We start from the raw sequence: 17,158 nt of genomic DNA on the forward strand, positions 1-17,158 counted from the left end.
CTACCTATCTCTCTATCTCTCTATCCCACTACCTATCTTCCTATCCTCTCACTCTACCTCTCACCCTCACCCACCTCTACAACCCCCCCTCCCCTATCTTCACAACCCTACTCCTATCTTTCTCCCTAATCTCCTAAACCTCCTAACACTCACCCCCCTCCACCCTTAAACCCCCCTCCCCCAGCTCTTCTCACTCTACCTGTCCCCCCCTCCCTCGCGCTTTCCCGCCGCGACCTCCTGCACGCCCCCGCCCCCCAGCTCCCATTCGCCCCCAGCTGACCCCTCCCCCCCTACCTCATATGGCGGCCGCTGCGTGACCGCGCCGCTGGCGCGCCGGAGGCGCGCCAGAGGCAAGCCCGTCTGCGCCCGTCCGCGCCTGGCCCACGCCCAGCGCCACGACCCCTGGTCCCCAGCTCTCCCAAGCCCCGCTGATCCGCTACGACCCCACCACCCTCCATGCCCTCAACCCAGGACGCTCCAACACCTGCTTCCAAGCTCACCCCAAACGCACCCATGGACCCTTCGCCTGCAACTCCTGCAAACGCATCTTCCACCACGCAACTACCACGACCACAAGCCCACACGCCATCAACCACTTCAAGTGCATCCTAGTCAACGCTCGCTCCGTCCACAAACACGCCGTTGAACTCTGGGACCTCCTGGACTCCACAGCACCGGACGTCGCCTTCATCACGGAGACCTGGATGAACGCCTCCCCTGCTCCAGACATCGCCACCGCCATCCCCGAAGGCTACAAGATCTCCAGGAAAGACCGCACGAACCAAGCAGGAGGAGGTATCGCCATCGTCTTCAAAGACTCCATCAGCGTCACCACCTCCACCGAACACACCCCTCTCGCTGCTGAACACCTGCATTTTCAGATTCGCACCGACCCGAGGACCACCCTCAGAGGATCCCTCGTCTACCGTCCTCCCGGACCACGCGCCCCTTTCAGTGACGCCATCGCCGACTTCATCTCCCCGCACGCCCTCGCCTCACCGGACTACATCCTCCTAGGCGACCTCAACTTCCATCTGGAACAAAACAACGACCCCAACACCACCACCCTGCTCGACACCCTCGCCAACCTCGGCCTCAAACAACTGGTGAACACCGCCACCCACATCGCCGGACACACGCTCAGACCCTATCTTCTCTGCCAGAAAACACGTCTTCTTCAGCCACGCCTCCGCCCTACACTGGACCGACCACAGCTGCGTCCACTTCACATTCCGACGCGAGACCCGCCACCTCCGCACTCAACCCATCCCTCGTCGACAGTGGAACAAGATCCCCGAAGAGCAACTCTTCTCCGCACTCGCCGCCAACCAACCCACCCTCACCACCGACCCCAACGACGCAGCCCTCAACCTAACAAACTGGATCTCCAACTGCGCAGACAACCTTGCTCCCCTCAAACGCACGCATCGACAGACCAACACCAAGAAACCTCTCTGGTTCTCTGACACCCTCAAAGAATCAAAGAAAACTTGTTGCGCCCTTGAGAAAGTCTGGCGCAAGGACCACACCGCTGACAACATGACCGCCCTCAAGAACGCTACCCGCGAACACCACCACCTGATCCGCGCTGCCAAAAGGAACTTTTTCACCGACAGACTGGACAAAAACAGCCACAACAGCAGAGAACTCTTCAGCATCGTCAAGGAGTTCTCCAACCCCAGCGCCAACGCCAACGCCGTCACGCCCTCACAGGATTTGTGCGAATCCCTCGCCACTTTCTTCCATCGCAAGATCAGCGACCTCCACGACAGCTTCGGACGCCAGACCCAACCAAACACCACCGAACCCGCATCCCCGGCCATCACCCTCAACAACTGGACCCACATCAACACGGAAGAAACGAAATCCATCATGAACTCTATCCACTCCGGCGCCCCTTCGGACCCCTGCCCGCACTTCATCTTTAACAAAGCCGACGACATCATCGCCCCGCACCTCCAGACCGTCATCAACTCTTCTTTTTCTTCTGCTACCTTCCCCGAATGCTGGAAACACGCCGAAGTCAACGCCCTACTAAAGAAACCTACGGCTGACCCGAGCGACCTGAAAAACTTCCGCCCCATCTCTCTTCTGCCTTTCCCAGCCAAAGTAATAGAGAAGACCGTCAACAAACAGCTGACCACCTTCCTGGAAGACAACAACCTGCTCGACCCCTCACAAACCGGATTCCGAACCAACCACAGCACTGAAACCGCCCTCATCTCAGTCACAGACGACATCAGAACCCTGATGGACAACGGTGAAACAGTCGCCCTAATTCTTCTCGACCTCTCGGGTGCCTTTGACACCGTCTGTCACCGCACCCTAATCACCCGCCTCCGCTCCACCGGGATCCAAGGCCAGGCCCTGGACTGGATCGCCTCCTTCCTCGCAAACCGCTCCCAAAGAGTTTACCTCCCTCCGTTTCGCTCAGAACCCACCGAGATCATCTTCGGCGTACCTTAAGGCTCATCACTCAGCCCGACACTCTTCAATGTCTACATGAGCCCCCTCGCCAACATCGTACGCAAGCACGACATCATCATCACCTCCTACGCCGATGACACCCAACTTATACTCTCCCTCACCAAGGACCCCGCCAGCGCCAAGACCAACCTACAAGAGGGCATGAAGGACGTCGCAGATTGGATGAGGCTCAGCCGCCTAAAGCTGAACTCTGAAAAAACGGAAGTCCTCATCCTCGGCAACACCCCGTCCGCCTGGGACGACTCCTGGTGGCCCACGGCCCTCGGCACTGCACCGACCCCCACAGACCACGCCCGCAACCTCGGCTTCATCTTGGACCCTCTTCTCACCATGACCAAGCAAGTCAACGCCGTGTCCTCCGCCTGCTTCCTCACCCTCCGCATGCTCCGCAAGATCTTCCTCTGGATCCCCGCCGACTCCAGAAAAACCGTGACCCACGCCCTCGTCACGAGCCGCCTGGACTACGGCAACACCCTCTACGCCGGGACCACAGCCAAACTCCAAAATCGCCTGCAACGCATTCAAAACGCCTCGGCCCGCCTCATCCTCGACGTACCCCACAGCAGCCACATCTCCGCACACCTGAGACACCTGCATTGGCTCCCAGTCAGCAAAAGGATCACCTTCCGACTTCTCACCCACGCACACAAAGCCCTCCACGACAAGGGACCGGAATACCTCAACAGACGCCTCAACTTCTACGTCCCCACCCGCTCCCTCCGCTCCTCTGGCCTCGCACTCGCTGCTGTCCCTCGCATCCGCCGCTCCACGGCGGGTGGGAGATCTTTCTCCTTCCTGGCGGCCAAGACCTGGAACTCCCTCCCCACCAGCCTCAGGACCACCCAGGACCACTCCGCTTTCCGGAGACTCCTAAAGACCTGGCTGTTCGAGCAGCGATAACCCCCCCTTTTCCCCTAGCGCCTTGAGACCCGCACGGGTGAGTAGCGCGCTTTGTAAATGTTAATGATTTGATTTGATTTGATTTGATGACCAGCGTCTCTGACTGGATGAACGAGAACTGCCTAAAGCTCAATACTGACAATACTGAAGTAAGAACTCAAAATGGTACTCCTGCTGTTGGCCTTCAGAACTTGGCCTCCCACTAACCCCAACTGAGCAAGCCAGAAATCTCGTGATCACCTTAGACAGCAAATTTAATATAGGCTCTCAAATCAATGCTGTCATATCTCCTTCTTCATCCTTTACAAGCTATGCAAGATCCTCAAATGGCTCCCTCAGGACTCAAAGCACACTATCACTCAGGAAATTGTCACAAGCAGATTGAATGTCTGCAATGCACTCTATGCAGGAATACCAGCCCACCTCATCCAGAGGCTCCAGACCATCCAGAACTACGCCGACAGACTCATCCTCGAACTCCCTCTACAGACCCACATGACTCCTCACCTCATACAGCTGCACTGGCCCTCGGTCCAGTAACATTCCCACTGCACAACACTGAACCCTCCTACATCAACCACTGCCTCCACTAAAATCAATGCACCAGAAGACTTCACTCTACATCTCTCACTCTCATCCACACACCTCGCATATGCAGAAGCAGAGCTGGAGGACGATCCTTCTCCCATCTCACAATGAAGTCCTAGGATGACGTCTCCCCAAATCAGGACCCCATTGTCATTGCTGAAATTCCAAAAGAAACTGATGACCTGGATCTTCGACTAGCAGTCTGGTCCTTGCATCAACCGCAGCCAGGCTCAGATATCACCTGCCTAGCGCCTGGATACCCTCATGGATGATAAGCTGTGCTCTAGAAATCCACTAGCAAAGTATAAAAATAGTCAGTTTCTCTGGGTAGAAAATCGTGGTGCATTACAGGCATATGTCAAAGTCACCATCAAAGCTTTTTTCAAGGCTGAACTTCTTTACGAAATGATGCAGCTTTGAGAAGACTTGCAAATCCTTCTAATGGTGATAGTTGTAATATTCACCTTCCCCAGCACTCTTTAAGTCCATGCTTGTTCTGAAAGCGAGGCTATGATTCCAGGTGCATGGATTAAATGTGAAATCAATAGTATAAAAATAAACATACCAAAGTGCAGCATGACATGGGTTTTAAAATATGCTGTAAGCAGTGTGATGTAAACCACTCGGTGTGGCAACGTGCAACTAAAATCCTATTTTCTTGTAATGAACTGATCCACTTAACTAAATATATTGCCAATAATTTTACTTTGTCGGTTACTGATTAAACAATTTCAGGAAAATTGTCTAGAAGTAATAGCTAAAAAGCTAATTCCGTCTCATTGTTAAACAGCATTTTAGGTCTGATAATAGCCAGGACCTTTTGATTTCTATGTCTGGTGTTAGCCATGACCTTTTTATTCTAATACAAGTATGTGTAAAATAGACTTACAGGGGCTTTCAGTAAAGCCTCTTAATTTATTGGTCTGCTAGAGTGTCATTCACATGCGTCTTCTGACCTCAACATTGGGGCAGCCAGCTTCAGCCACTCACTAACTGCAGTGTGAATGATGACATTCTGCCCTTTTGAAGAGCACATCCACACAGAAAGTAACGCCCTTCAGTGCCAGGGGCTACTATAGAAACGTGGGGCTTTGGAAATCAAAGATACATTTGCTTCTACCCAGTCTTTTTCTTTTTAAGATTGATGAGGGCCCGGCAGCTACCCCAGCAATAAACGATTTGCGAAAACCAGGACATAACAAAAAAGTATTGACATAGCGAATAGACTGGCAGGCAATGCAAAGTCTACTGGCTTTGACAATGCTTATTAGTTTTGCTCAGTGGCCTGTCTTTCACTCCACTGTCTGCTTGCAGCTGGCACTGTGATGCCACAACTCATCTGTAATTTTGGAGTAGAGTAGTGCTATAATTTTCTCATTATATGTGACTGGTTATGTCAAAACTAAGCTAATAAGAACATTGGAGACTGGCTATTTTACACTTATTGTAGACTTGTTTGTAATAATGTGCAGGCTTAATGCTCCTGATTTCAAACGCTTAATGTGTGGGATGTGAGGGGAGCAGATCTTTTTCTGTGGCAACTCCCGGGTTGTTGAAAGAGCATCCTCTGTTGTTTAGAAATGAATCTAGTTTGATGGGATTTAAGAAGCCGTTGAAACATGGTTTGCTTCCTGTGTTTAGATCACAATCGAACCAGTGAAATATAAAAGCTAAGACATTGTTGCTTCCTATAATGCTATATGAATTATATGCAGTTCCTGGAAGTTCCTTGGTATTTTGATTCATAGTGCCTCTATACCTTTCGGGGATTGTGCACTTCAAAAATATCCAAATTTAATAACATACAGAAATACATTTTGTTTGAAATGTTTAATCAGATAAAGAAAGTTAACCCTTGGTTTGAAATGTGTAGTATTTATTTCATTTTGTGCATTTGATATTGCACAAACCTAGTTCCAAAAAATAGCAGAAGGCTTACCTCAGCATTTTCTTGTTGCAAGAGGATCAGCTGTAAACCGTAAGTGATTTAAGCAATGTCATAGAACAGGGCACAGCTTCAACCAGGCTGAAGCTGTTTACGTAAATTATAACACAAGTGTCAATGCTGGTCTCCAGCAAACAAGTTAGCCAAAAAATGTTACCCCATCCAGAAGGTAAGTATATTTGCACGTTTCTGGACAAATTTCCATTTTTTCCAAGAACACAAGGAAAGTTAGGCAGTTTCAAGTGAAAAGTCTAAAAATCGGAAAATTCGGGTTTGTGCGCCAAATCCCGTGCAACTGCACCGAGACCCTGGTACTCTCACAGGATACATAATGATTGAATGTTCTTTGGCTAAACCATCTGTTTACTGTTTTTCCTGGCTCCTCTTGTCATGCTCTAAAAGTCAAGCCCCCTAACGTCCTGTTTCCTCTCCTCACTGAAACAGCTGCATTCTTAATCCAGTCTCCTCTTTCGCGCCCCCCTACGCACACAGACCCCAATCAGTCGCCTCACAATTCAGGACAGCATGCAGAAAGGTAAGAAACGGAACTCTGTGCATGTAAGCGAATACCACTGTTTGTTTTGAGCATTTACATTTGACGCAGAAAGCGAGAGAGAGTCGTTTGGTGCCAGATTTTCATTTGTTATTTCAGGATGGAACAATGTGCTGAGAGTATTTACATGATGCGTGCGCTTCGTTATAAACCGCTTCAACGCCTTGCCAGGTGTAGTAAACGCCGTATCAATACAATTACGATGCAATACAATGGCGGTTCATAAAACGGAAGAATGTAACCCCTAACGGCCCTCAAATTCCTGTTGGAGGGAGGTGGAGCGCAACAACACTGCTAAGATCCCCACCTCCGCACCCCAGGAGCTCCAGCTCCGGTACGATATGCGGGATGAAAAACAAGGGGCGTCTTTAACTTTTAAATGGGGTTATGTAACGCTCAAAAATGTTTTGCAACGGGTCAGAGAATGAATTTTTCTGTGACTTCAGGAGGGGAGAAGATGTGACGTAATGGTGATGGTAGTGGGTGGAGGGATGATTGGGAGGTGTGGTGGAGGGGGGTGTACGGGGAAGGGTGGAGGTGCCTTTGTGAACAGACGTATAAGCACCGGCAAAGCCAATTAATCTGATTTGCGTTTTTACCCCTGACTAAAATATTTTAAAAACCCCGTGAAAATAAAACCGTCAGCTTTCTGTAGACTGCATCTATGAGTCTATGTGCTTTTAATATGTAAAATAGTCCAGGGTGTAGATATTAGAGGTGCATACAGTGCAGTGGCACCGGGGCCCAGCGGGTAGTGGGTTCAGCATTCCCTGTAACAGTTGCAATATATTTAGAAGGCTGCCTGCTCAGCATTCCTTGTGCGAGAACCTCTGTACCTTCTTTACTCTTCTACAGGTGAAAGTGTCTCTTGCTTACTCTTCCATGGTGAAAGGGTCATTTTTATAGAAAGAGAGACAGGCCCAATGCAGGTATTGGAATAAGCTGAACAGAACAAGGTTGAAGCAGAACAACCAGGCAAACGCTCAATTTCAGATTGCAGCACAAGCCCTCCACAGGAGGTGAATGAAACACCAAACAGCCACAGGCATGAATTGAGAAAGTCACTAGTGTGGGCAGGCCCATAGCCACAATCATATTTTTGAAGGAGCATGGCCCCTCAGCGATGACCAAATATTAAAGCTGTGCACGATAGGTGCATTCTTTCCCAAATGTTTGTAGGGAAGAATGTACAGTATGTAAGGTCTCAAAGCACAATGTGATTTTTTCCACTATTGGCATGAATCTATTTGAAGGAATAAGTTGATTTTATAAGATACATAGTAAAGCATGCAATCAACTTTCCACAGTCTAGTTTTAAATCCTATCAAATAGTCGGAATTTAAAGAAGAAGGGTATACAGTTGTAAAGTCGTCTCACTCACAACATTTTGTATTTTCTAAAGTGCTCAAGCTTTGTGAAATACAAAGCTGATAAAAATATGCTGGTATCATCTTGGGGCCTCCCTCCCACACCTCTTACCTGAGGTGGATCATGCCTGTCCTTCACCTTCAACATTTTCTTGCCAGTAGATGTCCTACCTTGGGCATTCTCCATCAGGAAATAATCACACCTGGAAGGTCTGAAGGGATACATCTGAACTCAAGAAAAGTTAGGGAACTTCATCCACTTTGTAAAGTGTGGAGACCCCTAATTCTGTCCAGCTTCGTAAGTGAAGATTTAATTTAACTGCCACTAATTTAAGATAACTTTACAGAGAGCTTGGAGCAAATAAATGAAACACATTTTGGGAAAACAATGATGAACAGTTTGTTTCAAAAGTTTAAGGGCTGCAACAATGGTGAGAACTAAATAGAATTTAAATGTAATTTTACAGGGGAAGTTAGGAAGGACTCACAATGATTTTTACTGTAAGATTGTGACAAAAGGTGGATACTTCAATTACATTTGATCAAAACCACTAGCCAAACTGCATGGACTTGAAGCAGGCTCTGCAATTGGCTCATAGGTGCAGGCAGGTTGTGCGAAAGGTGCTGTACAAAAGGAGACTTTCTTCAGACATCGACCAGCAAGATATCCCCTGTTCACCTCCTTGGTAGCTTGGCTCAAGCAGTGAGAGTTATCTCAGAGGCAATATGTAAAGTATTTGTACCCCCACACACACAGTAACACAGTGAAAACACTACAAAAGGACTTTGTACTGATGTAGAAAAATAGCCAATATTTACCTGAATAAAACAAGATCAAAATGACAAAAATCCAAAATACACAAATCAAGATATCACTTTTTAAAAGTTTAAGCAAGTCTTAATCCATAGGAATAAATAATGAATCTTTTTAGAACAAAGTACCTGGGATGCATCAAAAACAAAGACAATGTGGGCCACAAGGGAGGTGAGGTGCCAGAAAAGCAAAGCGATGCATCAGTTCCTCACTGCACAGGGTAGGTGATGCGTCGATTCATTCCTTGCAGATGAGACAATGCCTCTGTTCCTTAATGGCAGGGGAGGTGATGTGTCGATTCTTTCCTTGCCAGAAAGGCGATGCATCAATTTCCAGACACACAGCTTCGGTTCCTTACTGTGGTGCGGGGTTGATGAAAAGATGATGCCCAGGGACGATGTGTGGAAAATCCAGACGCCCTATGATGACATGACCATGGTGAAGTAGGTGCAGCTCTGATTCTGCAGCCGCGGGACAGGTGCTGCTTTGCTTCTTCAGCCGTGAGACAGGTGATGTGTTGATTCTTCCAGCACAGCGCGACAATGTGTGGATTTTCTCCTTAAGATCACCAGCTTCCACTTCCAAGGCCCCAGGGACTGGAGTTAGCATAACTTGGCAAGTGAGGACTCTCAGAAGAAGAGCCCAGGCACTGGCAGATGAAGTCTTTGATGTCAATGAGACTTCTTAACAGGAGACAAGCTCAGTCAAGCCCTTGGAGAACCTTTGGTAGCAGGATGTAGAAAGCCAAATCCAGTCTCTCAAAAGCAGCAAGCAGCAGGCCAGCACAACAAAGCAACAGACAGTGTGGCCGCCCCCCCCCCCACATCATCCAGTTCTTCGTCCTGGCAGAACGTCCTCAGTCCATAAGGATTCTAACCATGTGGTTTCAAAGGTCCAGTACTTATATCCATTTCTGTCTTTGAAGTAGGCAAACTTCAAAGAGAAGTCTTTGTATTGCACAAGACCTTGCCTTTTCCTGCCCTGGCCCCATACACACTCCAGGGGGTAGGAGACTTCTTTGTGTGAGGACAGGCACAGCCCTAGTCAGGTGCAAATGTCAGGTCCTCCCACCACTCTGGCTCAGGAAGACCCATCAAGATATGCAGGACACACCTCAGCTCCCTTTGTGTGACTGTCTAGAGTGAATGCACAAACGGCCCAACTGCCACCATGACCCAGACATGTATTCTGCAGACAGGCAGACACACATAGTGGGTAAGCAAGACAATGTCCAGTTTCGAAAAGTGCAATTTTGAAACTCACAGAAGAAAAACCAACTACATACAGATGTATTTCTAAATTGTGAGTTCAGAGACCCCAAACTCATATATCTAACTGCTCCCAATAGGAAATTACACTTAAAAGATATTTCAAGGCAATCCCCATGTTACCCTGCAGCAGAGATAGGCCTTTTAATAGTGCAAACCGAGTTTAGCAGTATTTCACTATCAGTACATGTGAGCAGACCACGTACCCTGTGTTTTGAACACACTGCACCCTGCCCATGGGGCTGCCTGGGGCCTATTTTAGGGGTGACGTGCATGTAGTAAAAGAGAAGGTTCAGGCCTGGGTGTCGTTGCCAGGTTGTAATGGCAGTTTAAGACCGCACATACAAACACTGCAGTGGCAAGTCTGAGACATGTTTGCAGGGCTACTCATGTTGGTGGCACAATCAGTGCTGCAAGCCCACTAGTAGCATTTGATTTCCAGGCTTTGGGCACACATAGTGCATTTTAATAGGGACTTACTAGTAAATCAGATACGCCAATAATGGAAAAACCAATCGCCAATACAATTTAGACTGACAGCAGTTGCACTTTAGCACTGGTGAGCAGTGGTAAAGTGCTCCTAGTCCTAAAGTAAGCAAATACTAAATGCAGAACACAGTCAAAAACATGTGGTCAGAGGCAAAATGTTTGAGTATAACCCTGCAAAAAGGGTCGTTTCCAACACCCTCAGCAGTATTCTCGGTTTAGGTAGGGGTACTGGGGCCCGTTGTGAGAGCTCCACAGCGAACATTTTGAAGAATCCCTTGAAATGTGTTATTAAATATTAGGGATTCCAGGAAGTGTTTGACTGATGGGCCCTCGGTCACAATCCTTATGTTTCTATATGTTTCTGTATTTATATTTTAATGTATATCACTCAGCTAAGTGAGGAATCCTACAACAAAACTCATCTTTCCTGTGCATTAAACATTTCAGACTTAAATTTGGGTCAAAATCTTTGTGAACACTACTCCGTTCTAAAGCTTTAAAGAAGGGCTGAAAAAGATTTCAATGAATGCCACATCCATGTAAACGCCCCTTCAGCCCCTCATTTCCATTTTTCTAAAGAATCTCCCTCTCCCTCTGACAGAAACAATTGTTTTAAATTTAATGGAGAGAAAAAAATAAATAAATGCTGGGACATCTGGTTTTAGGCTGAAACCAACTTTGTGTACTAAAGGATCAGTAAAGAGGCACATTTGTTGTGCAATTGGAGCAGAACCTTGAATATTTCACTTCTTTGGTAGTATTCCTAGAGTTCAGTTTAGCTTGTGGAATAGAAAAGTAATCGCTCGGGAATGTTGGGGAGCTGTCAGGGCCTTCATTAAATAAAATCACCTCATTCTCCTTCAGTCTCATAGATAACACAGCAACTCTGAATTGTGAAGTGGGATTTTAAAACCTAAAATTAAATAGATCTACTTCACCATGCATTAAAAAAAACTTGCATGGTTGGCAGGATGATGGAAACGTTTCTAGATTTTATTATTTTGTTGAAATGATGCGATAGTTAGGGTAGTTTCAAGTTGAATATTGGAGATTTTGTAACTAAGGCCCATATTTATACTTTTTGACGCAAACCAGCGCCGGAGCTGGTTTGCCTCAAAAATTTTACCGCCGGCTAACGCCATTCCTAGGCACCATGCGGGCGCCTTATTTAAGGAATGACATTAGCCGGCGCTGCAGACTGGTCAGAGTAACAAAAAATGACTCAAACCTGGCAGCGCCGGCGTAGGGAAAATGGGGGTTGTGCGTCAAAAAATGGTGCAAGTCAGGTTTGAGGCAAAAATCATGCCTCAAACCGGACTTGCGCCATTTTTTGATGCACAACCCCCATTGAAAGGACTCCTGTCTTAGCAAAGACAGGAGTCATGCCCCCTTGCCCAATGGCCATGCCCAGGAGACTTCTGTCCCCTGGGCATGGCCATTGGGCACAGTGGCATGTAGGGGGCCCCAAATTAGGCCCCCCATGCCACTTAAAAAAAATATTAAAAAAAACTTACCTCAACTTACCTGTACTTACCTGGGATGGGTCCCCCCATCCAGGGGTGTCCTCCAGGGGTGGGCGAGGGTGGCAGGGGGTGTCCCTGGGGGCAGAGAAGGGCACCTCTGGACTCCTTCAATGGTCAGAGACCATGGAAGTGAGCCCACAGATCCCTTACGCCTGCCCTCATTCAGGCGTTAAAAAACGGCACACATCAGGCTGTGCGATGTTTTTTAAGGCCCGCCCCCTCCTGTGCGTCAAAATGACGTGGAAGTATAAAAAAGCGCACAGGCCTTAAAGTCAATTTTTGGGCGGGAACGCCTACCTTGCATGTCATTAACGCAAGGCAGTTTCCCGCATCCAAAAAATGACGCACACGGAGGAATTTTGACGTCCTTGGGCGTCAAAGTTTAAATATTGTGCACGGTTTGCGGCGAATGTGCATCAAAATTTTTGACGCACATTCGGCGCAAGCAGAGTATAAATATGCCCCTCAATGAGTTGGAAATGGTTGCCCTTAATAGCGACATGTCAATTGTGAAGATGAGATACGTAAATAATGAAAACTGAAAAATGACATTCAAGCAGTACTGTTTACCAAGATGCTTTGCTGTAAACAATTTATAAACAACTTCATGGAGAACAACTAGATCCTAATTTATTGATAAATCAGTACACAATGAGAGAACTACAACTCACAGAATGGTGAACTACAGATGCGCTCCTCCACACTTCTGAATCCTCACGAGGATCTACTCGTGTTGCTTCCTTTAAAAACCTTGATACCTTAATAATATCACTGGTAAGTCCTAAAATGGAATCCTAGAGGCTTAACTGGGCCTCAAAATGGCAAAATTAAGAAATTCTAGGGAAATCTACCCATCAAAATAAGCTGAATGAGGTAAGTGGGAGACTGAAGAGAGCAAGAGAGGGGGCGAGACAAACCACAACAAACATTTCAGAGATAATAACACACATGATAATGATGTCTGCGAGAAAGAAGGCAATAAAAGGTGATAAGACTCAAACTAATCCTAAGAGTCTAACTTACCAATTGAAGGCAAGCCCTTGATCAATGTTGAGCATTAAAATGACAGATCCTTCACCAGTCACCTTGAAAAGGCAAACATTTGACTGGGGAAATCAGAAAACACCCACACAGTTAAAACAAAGTGAGAAGTTTATGTTTATTCATAAAACTTTGCAAGGTGCAATCCCACTCTGGAGTTAGAGAATTAGTCCAGTGAAGGGATGGAGTAAATCAGTCTTCAGGGTTGGATGAGTGAGGGAACTATAATTTTCCTATGAAAAAAAGTAAAGTGAAGTTGCACTTTTGTGCTTTATGAGTAAATAATAACACATATGAATAAACATACTCTGGAAATCATAGGCGCCAGCGAGCCTGGCAGCAAGATGGCCGCCCCATAGTGATGCTCCACTAGACGAACACAACATCCTTCATTGATCAGTTGTATCAGGAATAATCACAGCCCTAAAACAGCCTCCAGCTGCTGCGTTTTGGCTTGGGCGGTGGCGGGGCACTTCATTTCCCTGCTTGATTTCTCCGGGATGGGGTTCGGTGCCGGCCTGCTGACTGGATTGGGGCCAGGCTGTGCGGCTGGTGTGGCCTAGCGGGCCGGTGCTGTTTGTGGCACAGCTCTTTGTGACAACTTGGTTGCCACCTAGACTTGGACGGTGGTTGGGGTCAGCAGCGGCTCACTGCAGGGCAGTGGCTGGGCCTCACTGCTTGGCCTGCAGCTGGGTCCTCACAATACCAAAATGGTGCCTGCCTGTGACGAAGGTAAGCAATCGACCGGGACGGGCTAAGGTGGGCTTGTCTGGCTGTGTCTCAGCCCCCTGCGGCACTGGTGGCCCGGACTGTAATATCCCTGCCTTGACCTGGGTGGTTATCTGCTCCCTGGGGCAGACACGTGATTGAGGAACTTCGGGCCCTCGGCCTTGCTGAGCTACTGCCACTGAGGACAGTGAGTCATCCTGACCTGTGAGGCCTAGCTTCCTCTTCTCCCCACCCCCTTTGAAGTGGTCTGCTTGTGCCTCCTAGCCCCCACTGCTGGAGCCCATGGTGAGGCGGGACCTGGAAAGCAGTGGGAAGATGGGGCCTACAGACGACCACCACACCTGTACACGCTGCTCACCTGGTGCTGCCCTCCTCTTGATGGAATCGCCACCTCACGTGGATTAGGGTCTGTGCTGCCAGACACCTGCCTACTGAATACTTCATCATTCTTTGCCCTCAGCTACCATCCAGACTGGTGTCTGCTCGTGCCCCCGGACTCGTGCAGGGTGGAGGCTGGGGTGAGGCGGGACTCCGTAGTCTGCTGTATACCACAGTCCTTCAACATGGGCAAACGGGCACACATGCACAGCAGACCCCGACCAGTGCTTTCACACCCCAGTGGCTCCAGCACTTGCAGAGGGTGATCAAGGAAATGTTCACCAATTCGAAAAAAAACTTGCAAACCATCAATGCCAAAATCGATCTGCTCACTGTTAGGGTTGACCAGATCAAAAGAGTGTTGACAAACATAATGATCTCCTTGACCACCTGGTAACCTGCATCTCTGTTGCTCCGAAGGGAGAAGGCTTTGGAGACTGTTAAACTCAAGAATGAGGACCTGGAGGTGCGACCTCACGCTGTCTCCTTTTACCCTGATTTCACCCTCACTGTGCAGGCTGCCCGCTGGGAATTCCTGCCCATAAAATATCTACTTCAGAAGTCTCCATTGCATACTTTCGTCTATACCCTTCCAACTGTGAATCTGAATTGAAGGCAAGCAGCACTACTTCACTGATACCAAGGCTGCAATGAAGTTTTCCTGGAAGCTGGTGCTTGCTGGACTGTCTGCGCCCCCAGCTCACACGTCTGCTGTAGATGACTGCTCCAATGACAATGACTAACTGATTCTCTGCCGCTACTCTGAGCTCATCAATCCCCCTGCCTCACAGAGGGGGGATGGCTCCCCCCTGCTTTGGATACATACTATCCTGTTTTCTGATCTCAGCTCACTCCTTACAGCGGTTGCCTGATTTGGACATGTGTTATTGATATGTTTTCATCATGTATGTCCTTCTTCTTGTACCAACCCCTACGGGGTTTGTTTTACCTTACTTGGCCACCCGGTCTGTGTCTTACTGAGGTGTTCACCTGGTTCTCTGATGCTTTGAGGGATGATTTCTATGTTGCTTCACTGTTTTGGGGATTTGGGCGGGTTGGGGAGGGGATGAGGGCCTTTCAACCAGTTGTGTGGGTTGAAGTGAGTGGGGCATGTTATGTGTTGTTGTAGTTTCTGTGTTCGATCTACATGCCACATGACTTGCACTGGTGACCACTTCAGTTACAGTCAGGCACACCTGTTATGTGCCCTTCACAACAGCAGCACCATTTTCCTCTTTTGTTTTTCCTTGGTAGCAGATGGTTTCCATTAAATGCTTAACCAGGAATGTGTCCACAGGTACAGTGATAGGCACAGGGTGCGTCTGGTGCACACGTACCTTAACAGACATCATATAGTTATCTGCTTCCTCCAAGAACTCCACCTATCTCCGGCTACCGCCCTCTTCCTATGGGTGGGGTGATCCGCTGAAACCCATACTTCCCTTTACTTTAATTATGCTTGTGGCACTGCTATCCTACATTGTAGGGGGCTCCAATTGCGCATTCTCCAACACATCTGCGATAAAGATGGCAGATTTGTTATTGTGCATGGTGAGCTTCACAATTTACCAGTGAACTTGCCCTCAACCTATAGTCCCTACGGAGACTGCCTGGAATTTTTTGCAAAGGTTTGGTGCTTTATCACCACAATGGGCCTGGGCACTATACTCTTTCTGCTCACGCACTGGTACTGCTGGAGCTCTCCCATGTGCCCTGCCTAAGTCCTTTACCTAGTGACTGTGTCCCCATGCCCTTCCAGACGCAGTCTTAAGGAATGAAATCAGAATGGAGATCATCAACTTCTTTGTTTATAATGAGGGTTCGATCCCCTCTAAATCCATGCTCTGAAAGGTTTTCAAGGTAGTCATTCGGGGAGCTTGCATTGCAAAGCAATCCAGCACACTCAACGCAATCAGCACATAAGTTGCCACCCTGGAAGCTGACATACGCTCCTTAGAGCTTGACTGTTTTGCCACTAATAGTGTGCAGGTGCTTGCAACACTCAGAGAGAAGGTTGCAGACTACGAGGAGGAGGTGACCAGGGAAACCCACTTTCTCCATAAGTAGCCAGTGGCGAGGAAGTATGAAGAGGGTGATCAGTCTGGTAGGACACTGGGTTGGTCTGATTTGTAAGCCATGTGCAGGTGCATACATTACAGAGCTGATCGATGATCAGCCTGTTTTTCACAAGGACCTGATAAATTTATGCAGGCTATGATTTCTCTTTAGTCCGACTTCTACCCTACCACCCTCCTCATTTGTGAGCAATGTACATTGACTCCCTGTCCCAGGGCATCCTGCCTCCATGGCTATGCGAAGCAGTCATTGTCACAGCCCTGAATCCCTGGAAAGTCTGCCATCTGTTACGATTCTTATTCACCTTTGTGTTACAAAGGAATCATACTGGTAAGTTCAATGGTGAGTTTATTACATTAAAAAAAAGATCCTGACAACAGCGAAGCCATCCGTTCACCACTGCTCCTTCCAACCATCTCCCCAAGTTCCTAGAATCTTTCCCACAGTTGCTATGCTTGAACTTAGTGACACACAATAGGCAGAATGCCTATGTTACCAAGCACGAGCATCGCAACACATCTTCTCCTTAACAAAAGAAAATTAAACAAGTGCATGTTCACATTTCAACAAACCCAACTACCCCCCAAAAAAATGAAGAAACAACAAATTAGACTAATCATACACTACAAACATAATCTAGAAATCTGCTTGGTTTCCTGACCAAACGTCCACATCTGCTATTTTTCTTAGCAGAGTTGTCCGTCTGACCATTCGTGACTGACTGTTCATTAGTCGAATGTCCAGAATCAAAATGATTTGTCTTCTTCCAGATCATCAGCCAGTCAAACTTGCATTCCTTGTGTTCCGGAAAGATTTCCTTCTTTTTCTTCTTAGCTGGAACCAAACCAGCATTACTGCAAACAGACAAAGACGACCTATCCCAAACTTTCCCATCGCTCAAAAAAGCTGAATGACAGTAAATTCTTTCAACCCTAAAGGCATCTGAAAATTGTTTACAACCTTTTCCAATGAAACCAGGTTTCTTAACCTTTACCAAATC

General features: G+C 47.7%; 1 protein-coding gene across 1 annotated transcript in view; it reads left to right on the plus strand.

The window, feature by feature from the left end:
• The first annotated feature begins 6,336 nt into the window (after nt 1-6,336).
• The window catches only part of LOC138293490 (voltage-gated potassium channel KCNC1-like), an 85,689-nt gene continuing 74,867 nt past the window's right edge, over nt 6,337-17,158 (plus strand). The window contains exon 1 of the mRNA XM_069232729.1: nt 6,337-6,455. The gene's annotated coding sequence lies outside the window, so the exon portion shown is untranslated. The remainder of the gene's footprint in view (nt 6,456-17,158) is intronic.

This window comes from Pleurodeles waltl, chromosome 4_2 (genome assembly GCF_031143425.1).
Source record: "Pleurodeles waltl isolate 20211129_DDA chromosome 4_2, aPleWal1.hap1.20221129, whole genome shotgun sequence".
Taxonomy (NCBI): Eukaryota; Metazoa; Chordata; class Amphibia; order Caudata; family Salamandridae; genus Pleurodeles; species Pleurodeles waltl.